General features: G+C 45.0%; 1 protein-coding gene across 5 annotated transcripts in view; it reads left to right on the forward strand.

Annotated features, from left to right (window-relative positions):
• The first annotated feature begins 938 nt into the window (after positions 1–938).
• The window catches only part of DICER1 (dicer 1, ribonuclease III), a 67068-nt gene continuing 44922 nt past the window's right edge, over positions 939–23084 (forward strand). For 2 of the 5 annotated variants that reach the window (XM_037031668.1, XM_037031673.1), the window contains exons 1-2: positions 19697–19762; positions 20717–20817. The gene's annotated coding sequence lies outside the window, so the exon portion shown is untranslated. Of the gene's footprint in view, positions 1024–12827; positions 12841–17532; positions 17537–19696; positions 19763–20716; positions 20818–23084 lie in introns of those variants that run through there. The other 3 variants (XM_037031671.1, XM_037031669.1, XM_037031670.1) reach the window with 3 other exon arrangements.

A 23084-nucleotide genomic window follows, 5' to 3' on the forward strand; every position in this document is an offset into this window, starting at 1 on the left:
CCCCTCGCCTGGACTAAACCTGTGGTGGGAGTCCTCTGGGTGAGAGGCCTGCATTTTTGGATAAACAGGGTTTACTTTAAGCCAACTCAGTTGGCCTCCGTTATTTTAACTCACAGCTGCAAGGTGTGGTACCGGTCACAACCTCTGCAAATGAACCATTTACCCAAGAGAGGAGGCCGCTGTCCCCATCTCAGAACGTGGTTGTCCCAGTTCCGGGGTTAGGGGTGGGAGGTGGGGGTCTGTTGTCCCCCCGAATCCGTTGGCGCCTTCACCGCTATAGCGGGGGTAAGACAGGAGAGTGGGAAAGTCTTTTAAAAACGTCAGACAAGCGGCAAAAGCAAGCCGAGCCCCCCCACGCCGGAGAAACGGCTATGAGGCAGGGCCACATTTAGGGAACGGTGGGCACCGGAAAGGGCAACGGGGGACGCGGACGAATTCCGAGAGCCCGCAGATGCCGCCAGGCTGGGCCAGCGTCCGCAACCTCGGCGCGCGGGCCCACGAAAGCCGAACCCGCGCGGGGCCGCCGCCACGAAAAGCCAGGCCGGCCGGGCCCTGGGCCGCAAACACCCCTCAGCCCCCGCGGCCGCCGTGTCCCGGCTCCTGAGTGGCCGAGGGGCCGGGATTAACCTTTCACCGCGGCGCCCCGCCCAATCACAGGCCCGCTCTCAAGCCGGCGCGCGGCGAGCGGGGCGCGGGGGGGCGCGCAGGGCGGCGCGGGCGCCAGTGGGATTCTCCAAGCCGCCGTGCGCCGTCGCCGCGGGCTGTGCGCGGGCTTCGGGCGTGCAGGGCGCTGCGCAGTCTCCGCAGGCGCGGGCGGGAGGGATCGAGGCGGAGGCGCGGCGCGGCGCGGCGCAGGCTGCTCCAGGCCCAGGTGAATGGAGTAACCTGACAGCGGGGACCAGGCGACGGCGAGGAAATGGCGGCGGCGGCGGCGCCGGGCGGCACCGAGAGGCCTGGGCTGTGACGCACGCGCCGGAGCGGGGTCCGATGGTTCTCGAAGGCCCGCGGCGCCCGGTGCTGCAGGTGAGGCGGGCTCCTGCTGAGCCGCTTTGTGTCCGGGGCGGGGAGCGGCTCCGCCCGGCCCGGCGCGCGCCTCCGCTCCCGGCCCGCGTGGGCCCCCGGGCCGTGGGCCCGCGCTCCGGCCTGGCCTGCGGGGCGGAGACGGCGCGGGCGGACGGTGCGGCCTCGCCTGGTCTCGGGCGGCACGGCCTGAGGGGCGGGCGCCCACCCGCCGGGCTCTGCGCCTGCCCCGGACCCTGGCGCGCCTCCTGAGTCGCCGCTTTGGAGTCACTTTGTGCGGTCGCTGCGGCCCTGGATCGGGACACGGGCGCCTCCGCACACGGAGTGGAGCGCGTCCTCAGCGCTCTTCCCGGCGGGTGGAGAGCGGGGGTTTGACAGGTCCGGTTACGCGCATGGAGTGGTGCGGATGCAGCAGCTGCGTCGCGGGAGCATCCTAGGGACCTGCGGTGGTGGCGGTCACTGCTCTGGGCGTCCCTGGACACCTTCGGAAGGGCCGGGAGGGAAGGAAGCCCTTTTGGGGCCCGCCCGGGCAGGATTGGGAGGATTGTTCGTGTTTATTGGCAGGTGACCAAGCTCTGGGTCCCAAGGGACCGGTGACCGAGGCCATCTTCCCGCCCCGATGTTTTTGTGCCAGAACTTCTGGACTTGCAGAGAAGCCTTCTCGTCAGGGTTTACAAGTTTGGTGGGGAAGTCAGTGTATGATTTCAGTTAGCACACCAGATTTGCGTAGACTGTCTGGAAAAGCTGAGCTGCCCCGTGGCTTTGTCCGCAGTACAGAGCTGACAAACCACGTAGTGTCCCTTCAGTAGCCTGAAGATTGGCGGAAACGGAGATGAGTTGGGGGGGGGGATCCCTTGCTCTGGAGTGTTGAGTGTGTGTGTGTGTGTGTGTGTGTGTGTGAAGAAAGTCCTGCTGAAAAGGCATGCGTTACTGATCCACACAAGTTGAGTGTTCTCCAACGAGCGAACGGGTTTTAACAACATTCAGCTAATGAGGGTATTACTTTGAAGTCTGTGCTCCTTGAGGTACTTGTTCTTTGTATTTTCTGAATCTTTACAATGCTGATTTCCAGTCTTTGTGTTTCTGCTCTTCAAGTGCTGCGCTCTCAGTGAATGGAAAAGGGCGCAAGTTCGGTAACATGGAAATTATATGTTTTTTTTAATGTGCTTTAATAAAAGGACAAGTGGTCATGGAAACATACAATAAAGACCGAGTTTTGAAAAGGTCAACTAATTTGAAAAATGTATTGATAGAAACATTAAAATGTCTTAAATAAAAATACCCATCTTAACCAAGAGCTCCAAAGTTTATTATAGGCTGGATGATAGAGCAGAAGCCTGGGTGAGGTGGCTAGTGACAGTAATTTTAACATTACTAATCTCCGCGGGAAGTAGGTTCTGGAATAATCAGTGTATTTTGCCAAGTGTTGTCTTTAAAACTAGACAGCTACATGTGACACATATATGTTACATGTAATATATGCCATGTATATACACACAAGAGTTATTTCAAAGCTTCATTTTAAGCCGTTTCATAAAGCTCTGCCTATAGATTAGAAACATGAAAGATTGTTTTTAATGTGGTCACTGTAAGCATTTAAATGGTAATGTTGATTTGTAGGTTTAATCACGGCATCAAAATGCTCTTTTAAAAAGAGACGGATTAGTCAACTTTAATTTGGGGAGAAAAGACTTCTCCTGCAATCGTTTTAGTAAGGACTTGCTTTACTTCTGGTGCTGCCGTGGCGCCCTTAGAGGGTAAGGATTGTCTGCTGTGTGGTGCTCGTGGCGTGGTGTACATGCGAATTGGACAGTGAGGGGGCTTTGCCGTCGCTGGGTCTGTCTCCTTGGTTATGGAAGACGTGCTATTTGATGTGGCTCAGGATCTTCTTTGGCAGTGATTCTGCGGTGTTACGTGCGGGGCGTTACGTTTATAGTGCAGCACCACGAGATAAACGCCACTGGGATACTGGTTCCCTGCTGCTGTCTGCCATGCAAGGTGCTCCTTTCACTCGAGAAAGTAGATGTTCAGTAGATGTTCTTTCACTTGCGGCCTTAACATCCTGTGGTCATTCCTTGTGGGAAGGAGAGAAGGGGAGTATTTATTGGTAAGAAACCGCTCCTTGTCCTGTGCCAGGATGTTGCAGGTGCATTCTAATCTAATCCTCACTGTGTCTCAAGGAAACCGAGACTCAGATTATCGCCCAGAGCCAGGAGTCTGGAGCTTTCAGAAGCAGGGCTGTCCCACTGTCCTTTCCGGGCCCCAGCACGCGTGCTCTTTCCATTGTGTTGCGTTGCTGCTCTGTGTGGATTTCTGGGGGAAACCTACACAACCTGTAGGTAAGTCTTCAGTTAGTACTTGCGGAGTGAAGGAAACGCTGTCTAACCATTTTTAAATGTTCAGGTGACCTCTCGTTATTTGAATTATTTCAGTTTTTTTTTATTTGTGGTAAAACATACATAACAAAATTTGTCATTTTAAGTGTTTTTAAGTGTACAGTTTGGTGGCATTAAATACACGTATATACACACAAGACCACCATCATACGCCACCACACCATCACCCATCTCCAGAACGTTTTCATCTTCCTCGGCTAAGACTCTGTCCCCACTACACACCAGCTCCCCTCTGCTCCTCCCAGCCCCAGCAGCCGTCCTGCATTCTGTATGCCTGCGACTACTCTTGGAACCTCACCTGAGTGGAATCACACGGAGTTTGTTCTTTTACAGATTAAAGACTTTAATCTCCTTGAGGCCCAGGATTGACTGGTTTTTGTGAGTTCAGTTCCTGTCAGTGTCTGGCAAATGGGTACTCAGAATAACAGCTTATTCAGCTCATCCATCACAGAGCCAGGTTGTGCTCTTGGGTGCCCGAGGACCGTGCCAGCGGGGTCTGGGTTTAGCTTGTGTCCACAGCGAGCTGGAGCCCAATGATTGATCTTGTTTACCTTGTGCTTTGCTTTTTCAGACATGCAGGGTTTAGTTCATTCTAAAAGCCCAGTGGACGTCCGATCTGTTTTATCATTTGTCTGCTTTGAGAAAGGATTCGAGATGGTCTTAACAATAGCAGGGGTTTGAAAGGACTGAAAATGGTGAAGGCTGGGGGTATAGTGTAGAGGGGGGCAGATGAGAAGCTGAGGGCAACGATAGCTCTGTATTTGCATGTAACTGAAGGTTTTTCTATTTATTTAAATATTAGTCAAAGCAAAAGAGGAAACACTACTAATTATAGTTGGCATTGATTAATGAAAGGAAGTCTACCAGTTACCCAGGAGAAAGACTTTTCTCTTGTATGATGAATAAGCATTTGTTTAAATTCTTACAAAAATGACATTAATAATATAAGGACAGAATGTTTCACAAATGATAGAGAAACATTTTCACATGCCATTTTAGAGAAACTAGATAGAAGCTTTGGGCATAATAAAAAAGTTTTAGTAATACAGATGTATGTCATTCTGGTGATTTGATTTATTAGATTTGGCTCATTTATCTTTCACGTGATTCCCCTGAAATACCGGTTATCTGATTCAGGCTCCTGACGGGTGCTACGTGGTAGCCTGTTGGCAGTGCACTCACTGCCAGGCGGTGCAGCAGTCGGGTTTCCGGACGCTCTCTGCCCTCTTTAGGGCTGAGGGCTGGCCCAAGAGGGAGGGCTGCTTGTGCTGTGGTGTGAGCTCAGCGAGCCAAGTCGGAGGGCGCCTTGCAGTTGATCCTCGAACAGTGTGGGGTGTACGGGGTGCCGATCCCCGCCCCGGGCGAAAATCTGCATATAACTTTTGATTTCTTAAAAACTTGTGTGTTCCTTGACATCGCCCAGAATTGGTTCTTGGACCAGTCCTCCCCACCCCCGCCCCCTGCAAATACCAAAATCCTTGGGTGCTCAAGTTCCCCGTATGTAATGGCCCTCTGCAGCCATGGATCGGAAACGGTGCAGGCATTTATTGAATAAGAATCATGTGTTAGTGGTCCTTGAGCCTCATTGTGTGGTCAGCTGTGTTTTTGAGGTCTACCTGATGAAATTGACACTTTCAGTAACACAAGGAGACCTTTTTAAGATAAATTCTGAGTACAAAATGACTTTCCTCTTTGTATCTAAAATCGTCAATGGATTGTTGGCTCACCTTTAGTATGTGAAGTTGCTATACATGTTAAATAAATGACTAAGAAGTTACCATAAGAAAGCATTGCCTGAGGTTAAGACTTAATAGAAATAAGACGTGAAATACCTGAATTTTGTCCTTGATTTGGTTTTTGATGCTTGTCATGACATTAAATGTCCATTAAGGTTTATGGAAGAATAAGGACAGACTAGAACCGTGCCCGGCATACAGAAGGTGCTCAGATTTGTTTAGGGAATAAACTAGTTTGTATTACTTTTTTAAGTACTTAGAAGCTATCCATATCCAAGGTTTATGGATAATAGCATTGCTTTTATATTAAGCTTTTAAAAAGATCATTACTGTTCTGATTTTGGACAGGTCACGCTGCTTGGTTTGTCTGCATTAGTGATCTGTGGACAATTAGTTGCATAGAAACATTGTGGACTGAGAGAAGTGTTAAGAACTTCATAGAAGAAAATTACTATAGAAACTGGGAGTTTTACTGGTATTGTAGGCTTTCTCATCGTTGAAGTGGGCTAAGCCTCATAGTTACAGTGGTTCTTTTTCAGGTCACAGTTCAGTATATGTAATAAAGTCGGAATTTTAAAGATACATTTGGGAATTCTTTTGAGGATTGAAAAATGCCAGCAAATCATAATGAAAGAAGGATCTCAATTTGAAAACTGGTCTTGAAGTGATAAAGCTTCTTTGATTAAGGAGTTAGATCAGTAGCCCTGTTTGAAGGGGGGAAAGGCAGTAGAGTTACCTGATGTTTTGACAGTCCAGGTTTTCTATCTCCCTTCAATACTGGCAACAGCCCGAGGGGCCAAGGTCAGCATGACGAGCCCACGGATTGGAAGGGCCCCTTTCACACACCTGCTGCACAGCCGTCACTCACGGGGCTCCGGTCAGTGGTTTCTTAAGCTGTTCCCACCTTACAAAATTAAATATTAACATTTTATTGCAGCATTATAGAGATGTTTAGGATCAAGTCTTTGGTGTCAGAGAAACCAGGGTTCAATCCAGATCCCTCCAGTTTGTGGCTGGGGAACAGAGGCTTGTGGCAGCCTCTGAGTCTCGGCTTCCTCACTGGCAAACTGGTCGTAATAATAGTATCTACTTCTGGAGGTTTTGAGAAAATCAGTTTCTTAAACTCTTAGCTGATTTCTAGCATATAACTACCATTTTATAAAATTTAGTTGATTTTTTAAAAATTTAAACACTTAGAGAAAATCATGCTATATTCTTCAGGTATTAGATGGTAATGTTTTTCTCTAAAATTATTAATGCTGAGGTGTATGTCTGTATTTATAATGGGAGGTAAAAAGAAAGCAGGCTGAGAGCCCACCTTACAGATAGTTTCTGATAGTTGCTGTGTCGAGGGCAGGCGCATTGGACCAGACGGTTCTGTGTTAGTGATGGCAAGTGTCACCGTGCCTTCGGTATTGCTGACTTTCCCCAGTAACTGTTCTTCGGTTGAGAGTGAGTAAATATGTCATCCTTGAATCTGTATTTCGAACCAACATAAGCTTTTTATGGTGTCGCGAGTACTCGACGTGGCCAGTGGTTTTTACTGTTTGGAGCCTTCTGATTTGTATGTACTGACAATCTTACATAAAATTATAGGAGGCCCAGGGATCCCCTCGGACACCATCCGCAGACGCTTCACTTAGGTTATGTCTGCACAGGTAATGGCGAGTGATGGGTTCCCTCAGGAGCAGCAACAGAATTCTGGGTAATTGAGGCAGGAGGTCCACATGGTTGGAACTGAACAAACAGTGTAAAATAACAAGTAGTAAAGAAACCTGTGTTCTAGGTGGTGTTCTAGTTTGGTTTTGTTCCTAAATAACTAGCTGTATGTTAGGGGAAGGCTACCTTGGCGTTTCTAGACTTATCTTTGATTTTCTCACTATAAAATGAGAACATATACAGGTCTCCAGCATATGTTACAGTCGGTAATCTTTGAAGCACTCATATAATTCAGGTACCTGTCTGTTTCAAGCTGAGATTCTAAACTAAATTCTAGATGTGAAAAGAGAGACTGTATTTCCTGAGCATTAAGGTTTGTATATGGGGATGGAAAGAAAGGACATGATGGGATTGAGAGGTGTTCTGAGCGGGAGAGGTAAGGTAAAAACCCTGGGAAGTAGTTTTAAAAAGTAGATAAAGTCAAATTTTTGCCTTGAATGCACGGCAGCATCTTTCTGAGACAGCGGAGCCTTCCCGTCGTCCATCTCTGCATCTGGTGTGGCTCAGCAAACGTTCGGTAGTGGACGAGACCGAAACTGCCCAGCGCCTTCTATCTACCGCTACGGTCAAGCCCAAGTGCCCTAGGAGAGGCCCCTGGTACGATTAATGAGGAGACAAGTGTCTCATCGTTACCCTGGTGTTTTAATTTTAGAAGCATTTACTTTATATATAACACTGTAGTGAGATTACATAGCCTTTTTCACAATTTTGTATAGCTAAACGTTAAAAGGGAAAAAAAACCAATTTCTAAATCTTTATACATACCTGTTACATACAATTAACTTAAGTGATTTATTAACCTTATACCAAACATTATTTTGGGTATTCTAAGGAAAATGCAGACATTTGTCGGTTAAAAATATGGACAAATAACAGAACAGCCTAAATTAGGTATTTAATGCAGTACGCCAAGGGGACCGGAATTCAGGCAAGCTGCCGTTCCCACGTGCGGCTGCGGTGGCACCCCTGGAGGAATTCTGGGTTGCGATGTAACCCTCGGCTCCGGTTGCCAGCAGGTCCTCCCACGGTAAGCCATTGCCGGGCAGTGTTCTTTTTGGAAATATTTGTACAGTTCCCATTGACATACAGGGTGGGACAGAGTAGGTTGACGGCTCTCAGTACGCGAAAAAGAGCTTGTGTTATTGTGTTGTTTTCCATACAAACAGCTGTAAACCTACCTTTGCCCCATGCTGTATGAACGGTATTCTGAAGGAGAATACTGATTTTCCGCTCAGTCTCCGTCAACCTGTAGCTCTTCCTGTTCCTGAACTTAAGGGGAATTCCGGAAGGTTTTTTTTTAACATATGAGTTGGGCCCGTACTTGGGCCAAGAGTAGGAAAATAAATAATTTTGGAAGCCTCTGTGGCACAGACACACATGCAGTGAAACCTGTGTCCGGCCTGAGTAACAAACTCTGGCAAAATGCATACTGTGTTGTCATGAGCGAGGAAGAAAATTGCACAGACATTGTAGTTTCTATAAAATTCATTTCTCTAGTTTGATTCACTGTCTGAACTTCCTTTATGATAATCTCTCGTATGATGGAACTTTTCCTTCACTGGGGAAAGAGGTCATTGTGTAGCATTTGTGTCAGACAGTAAGCCGTGTTTAGTCTGCGACCGAATGGAATAAAATACGAGAAAAGTGGTGAGACGTGGAGTCAGTTAATGGGTATTTATGTGGCACCTGTGTTTCTAGACCAGCGAGGCCGAGAGAGGCCCAGGTGAGCAGGACTGGTTCCTGTTAAGGCTTCACAATTAAAGCACTGTTTACTTAGATATGTTTATGCAGATTCAGTTAAAAATAGAATATTTAGTTATTTTGCCTTGTATCTGAAATTGGATCCACTCTTTTTCAGCCCCTCGAGAGCGAAAGGAACTTACCCAGCTGCAGCTCATTTTGACTGGCATGTCCTTGTAAATAGGTGCCTGGTTTGAGATCAAGTAGTGTGCATTGTGGCAATAAGGGCGTCAGACAGAATTTTAAATAGAATTCCACCTTTCCCATTTATTAGTCAAATGGCTTTTGATAAGTTATTTCAAATCCCTGTAAAGTGGACGTGACACTTAGTGTCGTTTTGAGGACAGTGTCAAACCAGATAGTGGAATTTAAAAGCTCAGTGAGGTCTCCCCCTTCCCTTCTTACTCTGGGAGCTTTTGCTGTTTTGTACCCACTGTGGTAAAAGGAGAATTTATTGTGTTAGGGTTGTTTTCTTCTCTTTTTAAAAAGTAATTATCTCTTTTTAAAAGTGATTTTATTTATTTTTAGAGAACAGGGGAGGGAAGGAGACAGGGAGAGAAACATCATTGTGTGGTTGCCTCTCACATGCCCCCCACTAGGTACCTGGCCCACAACGCAGGCACGAGCCCTGACTGGGAATCTAGCCGTCAACCCTCTGGTTCACAGGCGGGTGCTCAATCCACTGAGCCACACCAGCCAGGGCTGTTTTAAAATAATCTTTAAATTAAATTAGTTTCACTGGATAAACAGGCAAGTGCCTAAATCACCAGGACGCACAGAGTAAGCGCGCCTGCAGCCAGTGCCCAGTCCAGGGAGCAAATGGGCGGAGTGTGTCATCAGCCCCTCTTAAAGCCCACCCTAGGCACGATCCCCACGCTGACTTGATTCCCTTTATTTATTTTTAACAGTAGATAGGCTTCCTGGCCAACCCAGTAATTTGATTACTCTAATTGCTTGTGAAGTTTGTTGGCCATTTTTATATCCTGTCCTGTTTGTCAGTTTTTTCCTTTATGATTAGTGCTTTTTATATCTTGTCTAAGAAATTTCTGCTCACGCCAAGGATGTGAAGGTTTTTGTCTGTTTTTTAAATAACTTTATTGTTTGTTCTGTACATTTGGGTATGTAATGTAGCTGGCGTTGATTTCTGTGTGTGATGTGAGGTGCAGGGGTCACGATTCATTTTTTCCGTCACTTTTACACAGCCTGGCTCTCAGCTGGAAAGACTGTTTTTTTCCCTGCGGTGCTTCCGTCTTCAACCTTATGCGTGTGGGCCTGCTTCCGAGTTTTATTCTTTCATTGTCTTTTCTTGTGCCAGTGCCCACACTGTCTTAATTACCCAGCCTCGTAGTGAGTCCTAATAAATCGATCTATTTTCTTGGTGTTGAGCCATCTTTGCATTCCCATGACAAACTACAGCTGGTTGCGACACAGTTTTCTTTTTGTGTAGTCCCTGGGTTTGGTTTGTTATGGTTTTCTTTAGGATTCTCGTGCTTTTCGGTTTGAGAGCTAGGTCTGTACTTGTACTGTACTGTGACTCTCCTGTCCCTGTGCGTGTGGTGTCAAGTTGAGGCTCATTTTGTAGTAAGAGCTGGGAAGCGTTCGCTCTCGCTTCTGTCCTGCAGGGTTTGTTTCCAGCGTTGGAGTCATTCTGTGAACATTTAGAAGAACCACTAGTGAAGTCATCTGGGCCTGGGGTTTTTAATCATTAATTTTTAGTAATCTCTTTTCCTTAAAAGGTATAGGCCTCTTCAAATTTTCTGTTTCTTCAGATGTCAGCTTTTGAACATTGTGTTTTTTCAATTCGTCCACTTCACCTAAAGTATTTCCCTGAGCGGCCACTAGGAAATAATTGATACTGAAAATTACCAGATAAAACTTTTCTCCATTTGGAAAAATTGCGACTTTTTGGGAGACCAGTAAGTGATATAAAGAATACCCTTTGTTGTGTGTATCAAAGAACAGACTGTGGTTCATGCCGCTTGAAGTGGGTTTGTTGTGCTCTCAGTCAGGCACAGGTGTGGTCTTTGTGGACAGAGTCAGTGTCCTGAGAACTAATGATGTACAAAGGCTCTTGGTATGTGAAACCTGTGATTAGATTTTTATTTTTTTTAAATGTTTTATTTATTTATTTTTAGAGAGGGGAGGGAGGGAGAAAGAGAGGGAGAGAAACATCAATGTGTGGCTTCCTTTCACTCACTCTCTACTGGGACCTGGCCTGCAACCCAGGCATGTGCCCTGACTGGGAATCGAACTGGCGATTCTTTGGTTTGCAGTTCAGTGCTCAATCTGCTGAGCCACTCCAGCCAGGGCACGGAAGCTAAATTTTTAATTTTTGACCAAAATTCACTTTGGATTAATCCAACCAATGAATTACAACTTAACATATGCTTATTGTTCTTTGAATGATTGTTTACAAGTAGTAATAAAAATATGTAAAGTATAAAATAGGAGTATCTTTAAAACATTTTGAGATGAGCACAGTGAATACATTTGGCTTCCTCCCACTAATATATGCAATTCTTTTTTCACAACAGACATCTTAGGTATTTTTTAGTGATCTGCATATGTGACTTGGCTAATGAATTAAATGTGTGCATTATGGGTTATTTAGGGGAGAAGAGGACCCTGGAGCTGACCTCTTTAGTCCGCCTTAGAGAAATGAGGCCCACACTGAGGCCTTATAGGTGGGAAATGGATTCCGTCACCACCTTGACGTTGAGCCTGCTTCCTTCCCTGTGACATCTGAATTGTTCTGTAATATATGTGTATGGGGTTTAGTTGTGACATAACTGAGTAAAATAGCAGTTGTTAGCTGAGGAAACTTCATTTATTCTGATACTGCTGCTTTTCCCCCAGAGTTCCTGAATTTCTATGATGTGTGGTATAATTTCTTTTGTATTTAGCAAGTAGCAAGTCTTTATCTTTCTTTTTAGACTAACTTAATTTCTGGGACAGCCTCATTCCCTTGGCAGCTAAGTGTGGCTCTCCGAGTGGAAATGAGCAACAGGCAGGCAAGGACCTAGACTCGGAGCTCAGGATGGGCGGCAGACCGTCCCGGTTCCACCAGGGCTGGGGGCGGTGGGCGGGTGGTTCACGGGACAGGGGACTCTCGGTGCAGAGATGGGGACAGTTGTAGGCAAACCAGTGTGAATACAGGTAGGGTTTGTAACCAGGAAAAGGAATGTCTGCTCTGAAGGAGAGAGTCCAAGTTCAGGAGTCTCTTCCTTGTGATTAGATGTTCTTGCCTGTGGGCCCTGGATACAGTCAGTCGTTCTTGGACTGAGGTTGAACTAGGTGAGAACCCTTGGTGTGTACCGAGGATAGAAACGCAGACGCCCGAGTCGTGCTCCAAGCAGGCAGGACGAGGTTCAAATCCTTGCGGGGCCATACAGGAGGCCGTGTATGGTCTCGTGCCTGCTTGTCTTCCTAGTGTCATTGTCTCTCCGTTCTCCTGCGGACAGGTGCCCACCCCCCCCCCCCCCCCAGCACACTGCTGCTGCTCATGGTGGCTTCAGCCCAACCCACAGGCTGTCTTGTCCCCGGGGTGCCCTGTGCCATCATCCCCTTCCCAACTAATGCTGTTACTACCCATTCTGTAAAGCTGACCCCCAGTCCAGGGCTCGCCTTCCCCATGGTACACAGTCACACCAGGGATGTCTTGCTCAGTAAATACTTGTGGAACGAATGAATAATTTCAAGAGTCAGGAGGTAAAACAAGTATTTACAAATGGGGAAAACCACCTTAAATAGGACTTTTTATACTACTCTGAGATGAAATTGGGTAAGTTCCATTGTTCTGTTTTCTACTCTTAGCCAAGTACTGGTTTGTATCAGGATTTGGTAGAGTTTTATTTTTTTTACTTTATGTTGTAAAATATTTCAAACTTAGAGAGTTGTAGGAATAGAATTTACCATTCCAGGCATTATGCTCTTCACTACTAAATACTTGAGGCATATTTTCTAAGAACAAGAATATTCTCTTACATAATCACAATACAGTTACTAAATTGGGGAATTTAACATTGATAATATTTAAATTTTACCAATGTTACTATAGGGGAGGGAAAAAACTTTCCATTTTCCGGTTCAGGGGATGGAGACTATGAATTAAAGTGGCAGAGGACAGATGAACAGGAGAAGAAGAGGTTTGTTTTGCTTGCAGGCACCCAAGAGAGTCGCAGGAAGAAGTGAAAGCCCAAAAGAGCGGCCGGCTGGAGCGCCCCTGTGCTGTTTCAGTACAGGCTGATGGACTGCGGGGCGGGGACAAGACCAAGGAGAGGAGTCTGGGCTTCTAGGGCTGGTAAACCGTGGCCAGGTGAATCTCTGAGGGAAACCAAGGGAAGATAAGGTTGGTTTATGCAGGTCTAATTCCAAGGGCCTCCAGTGATGAGTGGTCTCCCCCTGGTACCAAAGGAGGGACAGGGCTTGCCTTCACAAAGGGAAGTTTGTGGCCTGTCCTGAGGCAGAGATAGGGAGGGCAGACTTCCCCCGGTCTGCTTTTCGCTCTTGCCTGCAGCTCAGAATAACCCTTAGGCCGCAGTGACGTGTTGTGAGGTGGCATATTCTGATGCAGCCCTTTTTACAAGTTTCCTTCTCTAATGCAAGGGCCAGCCCAGCCCAGGAATGTACATTGTATTTAGTTGTCATGTCTCTTTACTCTTTTATTTTTTTATTATTTTTTAATCCTCACCCCAGGATATGTTTTTTTTTTAATTAAAGATTTTATTTACTTATTTGAGAGAGAGAGACAGAGAGACAGCGATTGATTGCCCTCTGCACGCACCCTGACCGGGTTGGAACCTGCAGCCTTCGGGTCCTAGCGTGGGACGGTGCTGCGACCACCCGAGCCACCCAGCCGGGGCGTCTCTCGCTGTTTAATTCTGGTAGTTTCTCGGCTTTTATCTTTTATGATACTGACGGTGTTGAAGAGCACACGCCGATTGTTTTGTGAATGCCTTTCAGAGTTGGTTAGATGCAGGTTTTGCACTTTTAGCAGGAAAACTATGTGAGTGATACTTCTCAGGTCATCACATTAGGAGGTACACGCTGTCAGCTGGTCCCAGTGTTGGTGATGTCAGCTCTGTCACTTGGGGTAAGTTAAAGTGGTGTCTGTCAGGTTTTCCAGTGGAAAACTTCAGTTTCCACTTCAAATAGTCATCTGGGCAGAGGTATTTTAAAGTGTTGTAAATATTCTTTTATGATCCTTACCTAGTAGTATTAGCATCCATTAATGATTCTGGCCTCAATTTTACTAATATGCTTAAAAATGGTGATTTTTTGGTCTATCTTCTACACTGATTAGTTGACACTGAATAGAGTTTTGTATGGATTATAAACCAAAAAAAAATACAGCTTCTAAAATGAAAAATTAGAAGTATTTTTTGAGTCTTTGGGTTTTCCCAGTTGTACCTGAAACTGTAGGGCTTTAAATTGTTGCAGAAACATCGTCACGGTTAGTGTTTGATCGGACTGTGTTCTTGTAGAAGACAGTTGTGTGGTGGCCGGGAGCCAGCCAGGAAGGTCTCTGTGATGGGAGGATGAGTGTAGTTGGATGACATTGGCAGTGTCATTGTTCGCATCGATGCCTCTCCAGCTTCAGGCCTTTCAGGTCAGTCCTGAACTTTTCTTTGTAGGAGGGGGGGCAAAGATGGAGGCATTAAACTGACTGAAATAATTTGGGCTGTTTAAAAAGCAAGAAGCATGTAAATTGAAATTTTCTTCGACCTGCAAAGATACATGTTAATTTAAGGTTAGATAAATAGTTTATTCTCAACAGAGTTAATTAACAAAACTAAATTTGTGGATAGTGCCCACTTTGCTTGGACTTAGGAAGATACCATTAAGCCTGACTCAGATGTACAGAGAGCCCGTGTGTGCCGGGTGAGGGGTCAGAAGGTAGGAGCTTTAAGGGGAAGCTTGGCGGGGCGAGGGGTCGGACCCAGAAGGAGAACCTCACCCGCGAAGGTGGGGTGTACGAGCCACAGGGAAAGCAGGTCCGAGAGTGGGTGCTCCTAGCGCAGTGACACGCATTGACACACATCAACACACATTGACACGGCAGTGCTGCGGGGCTTTCCACGCTTGCTTCTCACACTCTGCATCGCCTAGCGAGACCTCACAGTCGGCCTCTCTCAAGCTCCTTTGGTCTCAGGACTTCTCTTTAGTATTAAAATGTCCTTCTGATAAGGGTGTTAAAATCCCTTGACATAGAAAGTTGTGGCCCCTTTTACCTCGTGGTTGGCCTTAAGTGGTGTAAAAGACAGGTAGAAGGTGTCGTGAATTGAGTAAAATTCTAGCACTTGTTGAATAGTGTTTTTATTGAGTCAAGTACAGAAACGAGGCATCAAACATTAACCATAAAACTCCCCTTGAATGCTAATGGTATTTGAAGTATTTACTTCTGTTGAAACAGAGCTGCAGGCGAATGGCATTGTAGGTAACTTGAAGGGGAAGGACAGGTACCCATGCAACTTTGGTGAGTGGGAGGCATTCCTGGTAAGTGTGCCATTGGCCAACAGCCTAGGGACACTTTGTGGATGGAAATGTTGATGGACGGGATTTGTTAAAATGGCATTTGACCTGCATTCAGCTTCAATTTTGGACAAATCTAATTTTAGGCATAATTACATTGCAGTGTAAACATAATATGTTTATGTTACAGATTTGGAGAAACCCAGGAATGTGGTTCATAGAGTAGTGCAGGATGAAGAAGGCTATTGAATTTGTGGTTTAGGTTCTAGAAACTGGAGTAAAATGTATTGCATTTAATGGCTTCAGGAGAAAGAGATTTTTCTTCTCCAGCACCTAAAACAGAATCGTTTATCTCTAAACTATTGTCTTTATGCAAATCATTCTCAGTTTGGAAGTTTGTTTTCCAGTTCTAAAAGTAATAAAACGATCAAATTGTAGGGAATTTTAAAATGCAGAAAAGTTTTCAGGAAAAGAAATTACTCCTGGCAGTAATCACATGCTCAGTTTTAGAACGAATGTTTTCTCTCCATTTTTCCCTCCCACCCCCGTAAGTTTTTAACTTGAAGATGTAGTCATGTATTACTGTAAATAAAAATGTTCTACTTTTTTCATTGAATGCTGTAACATAAGCATTTTTGTTCATTATAAACTCATGATTTTCAATGGCTCAATTGAACTTTGTTACATAAAATGAACTATGGTTTACCAAGCCACTCCCTCATTCACTGTGAGACATTCAGATTTGGGCATGGGGTGGGAGGTGCACTTTTTGCTATTATAGTTGGTGATGTTGAGGGAAGCGTTTCTCTCCGAGTTTTTGTTGTTGTTCGTGTTGTAGGCTAGATTAATCTGCAAGGATTTCTAATTGATGATGACAGGTACGACAAGTTCAAATGGCAATATCCGTGGACTTAGAATCTGAAGAGGCCAGTGTTCACATTCTTGAAGTTGTCACCCCTCTGTCTTCTCTCTGGTCTCAGCCCTTGGTTTGTCCTTGGTCTTATCCTGCTCTGTGTTCACCAGACACTGGCTGATAAACCCTTGAGATGTCTGTTTGTGCTATGGAAGTTTTGGGTGTTTCCAATATTTTTGTTTTTTCTAACTTTCCATATTTTCAAAACTTGTCCATTTGGTGATGACGGCTTCTTGCCCATTTTGCACCATTTTAATGCCTGAGAAACAGGGAGGTAGTATTTTCAGTGATGTCTGTGGAGCCAACGGAAATAGCATGGGACGTTTTGCATTTTGCTTTCAAAGAAAACAGGTAGATACAATGCTATTTAACTTTATTTTACATCATGTACTATGTTTTGTGACTTAAATAGGTTTTTGTCCTTCTGTAAATTCGTCATGACCAGGTGGTTTGGAGTTTGGGGTTTTTCGTGTTCATCAGGTTAAAATACTGTATAAAATCTTCTATACTCTAAATTTTTGTGAGAATACACTTTCTATACTGAATTTGGGGATTAATAAAACATCGTAGATTTTCTTCAAGAAATTCCTTCAAGTCTTAAGAATTGTTTGAAAACGTGGTTCTAGGTGGAGATGGTCCTATAGTTTTTTAAAAACAGCCACTCAGCGTTTTCTGTGCGGCAAGCCCTTGTTCTCCACCAGCCTTAAAACATGATGCACGTGGTCTCGTTCGGTCTTCGCAGTGGTCGGTGCTCCTGTCTCCTAGGCAAGGAAACCAACTCGGAGAAAGGTGGTGGAGTCTGATAAACCTTGGTCTTCCAGACGCTGGACCCCTGGCTGGCACTCAAATGATTTTAAATGAAAAACACTTGAAAAATCAGAAAAGACTTTGCCTTCTACATCTCCAGTGGCCTTACTTGGTGCCCCTCCTACATCAGAGGGCCGCTGTCCTGGGGGAGTGACTGTACGTGAGGACCTGTTCAGAGGCGAGCCTGTCAGCTTGACGTAGGATGTTAGCGTACACGGGTGGGACTGCTCTAAGTTGAATGGAGAAAAGGGTGGTGGTAGGAATTCGGTAACCTGGATCCTTTCTGTGTGCGGATTTCTTTTTTATAGGGCTGTGTGTCCTCTGAGTTCCCCCTTTTTGTTTTAAACTCCTTTCCCCAGTACAGTGGGGCAGCACGTTGTAGGATTTTTCTAGTATTTAAGTTCCACGAAATGGAATTTTGTTGTTTGTTATTTGGCTATTTGAGAATTGGACTTTTTAATTTTTTTTAAAGCTGGTGCTGGGGAGATATGATTAGAATCACTATCTCCTCACAACCCAGAAAACCTCTCCACAAAGGTGGAAGGAAAGAAGACAGTTTTGTTATTGAGTAAACACGGAACCAGAATGTGAAGTACATCACAGGTCAGCCACTCGAGAGACCACAGAAACAGGCCGAGGTCTTGTTCTTTCATGCAGCTCGGTTGGTACAGCCCGTTACGTCCATGCTGTCAGGAGAAATTGCTGACTTCTTACGGTTTTATCACTGGAGGCAGGTTTTGCAATTTGGAGTCAGATCACAAAACAGGCCATCTCTTCCTAGGAAACTTGGAGACTGGGCATTATCTTTCTTGATTACATTTCAGATTTGGTTCTCAGGTCCTTAAGGAAACATTCCTGAGAAGTGAGAAGGACTCAGATTTAAAATTCACATATATTTGGAAAGGACTGAGAAAGAATTTTATAAAAAAAGGATAGGGAAAGAAATGAATATTTCTTCCATTTATTTTTAAGTGAGAGTATTAGCCTGTTACTTTTAATTTTGCCCTTAAACCAACAACCACATAGACAGTCATATAGAGTTGTCACTTTGTGGCCAGTGCCAGGGATCCGTTAAGTGATTTAGGCTTGGTTGGAGTTAAAATCATGCCTTGGATGCCATAGCATATTTGTAATGTTAAACAAAAATTTTGAACTTCCATGGCTGAAAGTCTCTTAAAGAAAGGGCTTATTAGGGCATTACTAGGAGGGGGAAAAAAAGACTGGTCTTGGGGCATGGAGTGGCTAGGTAGAAGAGACAGCTTGTTCGTAGTCCTGGAGTTTTGCAAGTGTTTTTATATATCAGGTAGGGGAGAGAAAGAGGTAAGCCCTTCTGAAAGAATTGACATTGGCTATAGACAGAAAGGACAGGAGATGGTGATGCGGGGCCACTTCCAGGACAGCAGAGGCCAGGGCAGAAGTGTCCGCTCCCTTGGACAGGCCGTGCGCAAGTCTGGAAAGTTCGGGTGTGAGTGAGAAGCTGGGGTTCAGGGTTGCCTTGCTGAGTTTACTCTTTGGAAAAACCTGGGAATTGGCCACCTGGAAATGAATCCACAATTTCAGCACAGGCCAAGGAGTGTGAGCTGTCTTGTTAGCGCGGGCTCAGGGCTTTAAACAGGCTGTTCTTTGTCTGTCTTTCTCTCTTTCTGTCTCTAGCCGCTGTAATTTTAATTTAGAACATCTCAGAATTGTTTTCCTGGTCAGTTACTATGAACTAATCTAACAGCTGTTCAACCATTTTTAGTTTTATCTGTTAGTTTACAGAAGTACCTTTCCCCCTGTTTTGATGTAACAGTCACCACATTGTTTTTCTTGTTTTATTCACTTTTGTTCCCTGTAAGACTTCATGGTAGTTGTGCATTTGGTCTTCACAAGAGCTGGAATGCAGTCTGAACACTGATATGTGTAAAGTGACTAGTATCGGAGTCGGTGACACATTACAAGAAAATGAGTGAGTGGGAAGTTTTCTTTTGCCAGGAAGCTCTAGGTGCCTTGCAGCTTGAGACCAGAGGGTAAGCTGCCTGTTGTTGCGAGCCTCTGTGTGAAGCAGTACAGCCCTGTGCTGGGTCAGATGTCGATGTGTGCTGAGGGGTTGGCTTATACTACAGCCCGATGGCAGTATGTGGCATGTCTTTTTCAGGGTTCAAGGAGCCTGTCCAATAGGAGTTTGCATGTTTGTAGTTTAAGTCGTGGCCGTCAATTAAAATTAAAAGCACAACCGATTGTCTATGTATTGTGAACATAAAATAAGTTCTCATTGTACTTGGCCTATTAACTTTCTAAAGTGTCTATACAGGATTGTCTAGGGAAATAATTTGGATAATTCAGCAGTAATAGTGGAGCTGCAATGGACTTTAAAGGATTATCAGCTTACTCTTTTGGATACGGTTCTTCTAGAAAAGAGGTGAATTTGAAGTGGCGAAGAGGGAGTGGCGTCGGTTTACCGGATGCACGTCTTACTGGGTGGCAGTGTGGAGTGGAGTGGGAAGTGGAAGCGTGAGGCAGCTCCAGGAAGCAGGAATTGACCAACTAGGAGACGGGGGTGCGTGCGTGCTCCTGTGAAGCATGAGGCTGACTCAGCACAGCGTTTAAGTGTTTTTAAAGCCAGATTTTACTGGAGGAAAATGTAATTTACTGCCAGGAATTCTCCCTTATGTCAGATTGTATTAACAACTTTTTAAAATTTTCAAATTAGAACATAATAAATACGAATTTTACAGGGCACCTCTTTCAGACATGTACCGTTTTCTTGACTCCCAATAGCTATAACTAAATTATCTTATCAGGGATCTTATTCTGATGAGTTAAATATGGAAATTTTGTTAAGTAGAAAATTTCTTAAAGTTGGTTTTTAAAAATGAGTTGCATGTTCTAAAATATTCTCTCTGATTGCTTTTAGGTTACCTAGGGTATGAATTAATACAGACTTGGGAACTGAAAGGACTTAGACTCAGCATTTTGAGGTAAATATGGACATACTTACATAGCGTTAAGGTGTCCCCATTCTGCTTTGTTAACCTGTAGGAAATAAATTTGTGTGTGCAATGGGAAGGCTGGCCCTCCGCAGGACTGTTCCTTAAACACCAGGCTGGACTTAGACGGAGAGGAGGCCACTGCCGGTCCGGTAGTCCTGAGCCTCTGCTCCCAGGGGGCGCCGCAGTGCGCTGATGGGCCAGGGTCAAATCTGATGGTCGACCATGTCGGTTAAATTCGGCTTTCATCTTGGTACGTTGTGCTGCCTTAGTTTTTGATTTATGATCTCCACTAGGAGAACCACCCCAAATTTAAATTTCTATACAATATTAATACTAGTGAACTATGTTCCTAAATTCTTTTATTCACAAATGAATTCTGTAAGAGTTTATCGTGTGGGTTTAACTGTTCTTTGAATTTGTTTTTAATCTTATTTTGAGAAATTGAAATGGCTGATGTATTTTGTACATATATTAAAGACTTATTTCTAGGTGACTGGGGTTTTTTAGCCAGGTTACCTCTTCTGGTGACCTTCGTTGTTCTGTGTATGCGAATTTACACACGCTTATTACACACCAGGAAATAACACACACTTACCCTTTTATTTTTTTCACTTTCCTAGTTGCTATCTTTAGAGTTTTACTTTGTTTCAGGATTTATTTACTTTGTTTCATTTCCTTGTATTCGTTTCAGAATCTTTTCTTGCTCTTTTTTCTTTCCCCCACATCTCTTGGAATTAGGCCTACTATTGTTCCTTTCCTTGTTCTTTGTTTTAGAGTAACTTAGTGTCCTACAGTAACCCAAATGTCTTTTGTTTAAGGTTTAATACAAAAATAATGGCCTTTATTCAATTCTTCGTGTCAATAAGACGCTCTTATAGATGTATTTATATTCAGTTTAAGTACAGGAATCTTAAAATTGGCTATTTTTGCATTTGTTTTTAGAGCAGAAGCATGGGCGTGCTGTGATTTTCCAATAAGCCGCTATCACAATGTCAAAATGCAGTTCAGACAACAGCAACACAGAGCTCTCAGACGTTAACACGGTAAATCGGCAGTTTACCCTGCGTGGAAGATGGGAAAGAGTTCCTTTGTATGTTGCACTGAGTCGTTTCTAAGTGAATAATATATGGGAGGCGTGAAACGACCTTGCTGATTTCATGAGTGTAAATTGTTTGACCAGAGTTAAAGTCTGTGATTGAAAAACAGTCCTGTGCAGTTATTGCTGGCGCTGCGAAAGCAGTGAGCTGTAGTCAGTTCGTCTGTGAACTGCAGAATTTCCCTCACCAGCAGGGATTCAGAGCTTTTCAGAAAGGGCAAGTTAAAGAAAAAAGGAATAATTGATTTCAACATGCCAAAGGAAGGAAAAGTTGGCAAAATTATAGATTGTTCTGTTTTTACATTACTGGATTAGCTGCTGAATTTTTGAATCTTGGATCTGCTTTCCTCTCACTCTTAGTCTATTTCAGGGGCCAGCCACTGTATTCTGAAAGAGCAAAATGGGTGTAAATGTAGGACCTCATGGGAACTGACTGGGAGGGCTGAGCTGCTGTCCTGCCTTCCCTCACAGAGCCTCTGTCCTGCACCCTGCAAGGCCAGGAGCAGCGGGGTGGCTGTGGGTTTCCGAACCAATAGATCTTTTTGAGCGGTCTGGGGTTCCGCTCTCCACGTTTATGGCCATTCATGAGTCTCTGATGAAGTTCACTGAATATTTACTCGTTTAACTGTGTACATGATACTTGTACCAAGAAATTTAAGAGTTGTGGAGAGTGAGGCTGTACCTCTTGTTCTTATGGAGCATGTGTGCCAGTCAAAGAACAAAGTGTGTGAGTGTGTCTCTGAGTGTGCGCAGTGTGGTCTGTTATAAAAGGCAGAAAGAGGCTGTTCGAAGGTTCTTAGGCCATGCGTGTGGGCATCGTTTGTATTCTGCAGACCTGCGTTGGCTGTGTGTCCTGTCCCGGGTGTGGTGGGGTGCAGCGGTGGTACAGATGAGTGTGAGACACAGCTCCTGCACTCCAGGAAACCCTGGTCCAGTTGGCTGTGTTCGTTTACTTTTTGAAACTCTTTACTTGGAAATTTCAACTTTACGGAAAAGTTGCAAGGCATGAAGAGGACAAAGAATACGTATGTGCTTCACCCACATTGCCCATTTGCTTTATCCGTTGCACGCACACACCATACACAGGTCTGTACGTGGTTTCTCTTTCTGAACCACTGGAGAGTCAGTTGCATGTATCATGGCCCTTGACCGCTAAATACTTGAGTGCACCCTTCTTAAGAATAAGGCTGTTACTCCCTTACAGAGCCCACAGCCATACTGCAGTTACAACTCAGTGACCTCGACAGTGCCCTTTTCTCAGTGGACTCGAAATGTCCTTTATGGCATTGCTCTGCCACACAGGATCCAGTCTGAGATTGGTTTCTGCATTTAGGTGTCATGTCTCTTGAAAGTCTTCTTTAGTCTGGAACATTTTCATGTGGTTTTTTTTTTTTGTATTTTATGATATATTTTTGAAAAATACAGACCTCCCTTTAAAAAAATAGAACATTCTTCCCATTTGTTTTGGGACAGTTTTTCTGGAGTTGTTAATTACTATAACTGTTGATGTCACCTGTCTGAGAAGAAATAGTGACCCGTGGCAGTGGAAGGAGGCGGGTGTTGCTGGTTTCTGCCTGTGTGTGACAGAGGAAGGTGCGTTTGGGATTCACACGTTGCTCTCTTCTCCCTTGTTCCCTGCGCCTCCCCGGGATTTAGACTGGTTTCCCGACTCTCTGCCACGTCTGCGATTAGGGTCGGGTGAAAAGTGAGGGGCCAGGCTTAGGGATACGTAATCCTAGACAGGAAGCAGCCTGTAGTGAGGAAGGACAACTACAGGGGGGCCTGAGGGTGTGGCCAGGTGGGAGGGGCCTGCAGAGTGACCTGTTGACTCTCAGGAAATTAGGTAAAATAGGTTTTCACTTTGGGCTCTTGGCAGCTGCGTTGAGTAAAAAACTTGAATGATGAACCTGAGGGTGTGGGTCTTTGTGGGCCTGCGGAACTGAGAGAAGTGAGCACTTAGTGTGGGGTGAAAGAACGGCTGTTGGGGTTCTGGTTCAGTGGAGAATGAGCAGATTGTCTCTTTGATCCAGGGAGAGTAATGACTTGGTAGTTTCCCTCACGCACTCTGGGGCACTTTGCTTGCCGTCTTCCTCCAGAAGTGTAATGAGAGCGAGTGTACTGTCTGGTCCCCAGATGGCGCCTGCCTTGCTGAGGCCCGTGGCTCCTGCAGCCCCGCGCCCTGTTCCACTTACCGGAGACTGCACTTGTGTTAGT

The sequence above is a fragment of the Sturnira hondurensis genome, unplaced genomic scaffold, assembly GCF_014824575.4.
Source record: "Sturnira hondurensis isolate 20B ecotype Veracruz unplaced genomic scaffold, ASM1482457v3 Scaffold0021143, whole genome shotgun sequence".
Classification (NCBI taxonomy): domain Eukaryota; kingdom Metazoa; phylum Chordata; class Mammalia; order Chiroptera; family Phyllostomidae; genus Sturnira; species Sturnira hondurensis.